We start from the raw sequence: 2,672 nt of genomic DNA on the forward strand, positions 1-2,672 counted from the left end.
TCACAATAGGCCCAAAACCAACCTAAATTAAAAATCCAACCCGACTAAAAAAAAACCACGAAACATTCCCTCATTTCTTTCTTCTTTTTCCCATATTTTTATTCTTATCCATTTTCCCCCAAATAAACCATAAACTCTATTAAAAAACCCTTACCATTCTTCACGCCGCTACCGCCAACCATTGTTGTTCACCTTTACTTCCTCACGCCCAAACACCCCCACCCACCACCACACCTACTCGACACCAATCATTGTCAATTCACGAGCACCGTTGCACGTTTTTCATTTCTCTCCTTGATAAGCTATAAAAGTAACATATTTAAATCTCATTCTTAATATGTTTTTGGATGATTAATTATGCAAATTAGTGAATTTGATGCTCTTAATCCTTTAAATTCATGTTTCTATACTTAGGAGAGCATTTTGGAGTAAAAGAAGCAAAAAATGAGCCAAAATCGGACAAATAGAGCTATTTTTAGGAGCCATATGGGCTGGACACACGCCCGTGTGCCAGCTCGTGTCGATTTCGCACCTTATTTTCCAAATAAGCAGAAAAACACAATTTTTAGGCTTTATGAGCATTCTAAAGTCTATAAATACCGATTAGAAGAAGACATAAGGGAGCCATCAGAGAAGATTGAAGAAAACACTCGAAGAATACCATCGGAGCCAACTCAGAAGCAGATCTCTGTCATGATCGAAGATCTCCTTTTTAATTTCTTTCAAAGTTTTTATAAGTGTCTTTATGTTTTGTGGTTATTCTGACTTTGAGATTTTTTCATTTAGGATTATGAACTAATTTCCTAAATACCCAGGGAGGGTGAAACCTATGCGAATTCTATTATTTAATTTTTGATTTACATGATAAATACTTTATTCTTGTTCTCAATTATGTGTGCTTATTTCTTGTTTTAATATTTCTCGGATATTAATTCATGTTTAATGTGCTTAATTCAGTGGAGCAAAAGTCCATGTTTAAGAGTAGATCTAGCGTAATCGAGTGGATTTGCTTGCAATCTTAGAAATAGGATGACATAAATCCACCGTATTAGAGTCAAATCTAATAGGGGAATCCATAGGTCAAGTTAAAGCGACAATAGAGGTTTTAATTAAAAAGAGATTTGAATTAATAAACCTAGAGTCAGTTGTTCTTTCTCTCAAAAGAGATATTAACATAATTTAGAAATTTCTACGAATCAAGACATCAAGTGAATAAATAGTTTAAATCAGATTAATAATAATAGAAAGAGTCTAGGTGGATTCTTTCCTAGGTATTGTCTCTCTCATTGGTTATCTTTCAATTATTTTCCTGATTAGTTCTCTGTTTCATTCTTAGTTAAATTATTTTAGTAAATTTAGATTAAAACTCATCACTCCAAATTGTCGTCTAAATAATAGAAAATGGTAATTACTAATACTTTTAGTCCTCGTGGATACGATATCTCAACTCACCGTAGCTATACTATTATTCGATAGGTATGTTTGCATTTGTCGTATTTATAGTTAGTTCAGTGACCATCAAGTTTTTGGCACTGTTGCCGGGGACTAAAATATTAGGAACATTTTTTTATTAATTTAGCCAATTTTTATTTTATTATTTATTTTTGTCTTTAGTTTAATTTTTACATTCTAATTTTTCTTTTATTTTCTACTGGCAGGTTCTTTTAATTTATGACTAGAAGAAATCCGTCGGGACCATTATTGTTTGATAGCGAAATTGAAGGTACTGCTCGTAGAAATCGTAGAGAAGCAAGGCACAGTCGAATAAATTTAGTAGACGAACAAGAGGGCATTATTATTACTGAGGAGATGGACGATAACCAAAATATCCAGCTACCTCCTATAGCAGCTCAGGTTCCTTGTACTATGTACGATTATGTCAAGCCCACTCTGACTGGGGCTAAATCGAGTATTGTGAGACCCACCATTGATGCAAATAATTTCAAACTGAAGTGGAACACTATTCAGATGGTGCAACAGTTTGTTCAGTTTGATGGTTTGCAAGACAAAGATCCAAATACTTATCTGGTCAATTTCCTAGAAATCTACAATACTTTACCACTGATGACGCCATTTATTTACGGTTATTCCCTTTCTCGTCGAGAAACAAAGGTAAATGGAGGTTAAAATCTTTACCACGAGGTTCCATCACTACATGGGCTCAAATGACCTAAAAGTTCCTTCTAAAGTACTTCTCATCGACAAAAACAACGAAGTTGAGGAATGATATCTCTTCCTTTACCCAGATCGATTTAGAAACCTTATATGATGCATGAGAGGGATATAAGGATTTATTGTGAAGGTGTCCTCACCATGGGTTACCTCTATGGCTACAAGTTCAAACCTTCTACAACGATTTGAAACATATTATCAAACTGAATAATCGACGCAACAGCCAGTGGAGCATTGAACATTAAAACACCCGAAGCGGTTTATGAATTTATAAAGGATATGGCACTGAATAATTATCAGTGGCGAGTCATGAGGACAAAGCCGATGCAAGCACCCGGTGTCTTTAATTTAGATGCAGTCACCATATTATCAAACTAGGTAGATTTGCTTAATAAGAAAGTTGATTCTTTATGACTTTCTACGCAGGTACATCTAGTGATGCAATACGATACAAATGCAGGTGGAATGAATAATCCAGAATGTTTACCCTTCGTTCCTAG

The 2,672-nt window shown here is 34.7% G+C and overlaps 1 non-coding gene across 1 annotated transcript; it reads right to left on the bottom strand.

Annotated features, from left to right (window-relative positions):
- Positions 1 to 2,213: 2,213 nt before the first annotated feature.
- On the bottom strand, positions 2,214 to 2,320 carry LOC128036486 (small nucleolar RNA R71). The gene has a single exon (XR_008193281.1). It is a non-coding gene; the product is annotated as a small nucleolar RNA R71 (small nucleolar RNA).
- Between the last annotated feature and the right edge of the window lie 352 nt (positions 2,321 to 2,672).

Source organism: Gossypium raimondii, chromosome 13, assembly GCF_025698545.1.
Source record: "Gossypium raimondii isolate GPD5lz chromosome 13, ASM2569854v1, whole genome shotgun sequence".
NCBI lineage: Eukaryota > Viridiplantae > Streptophyta > Magnoliopsida > Malvales > Malvaceae > Gossypium > Gossypium raimondii.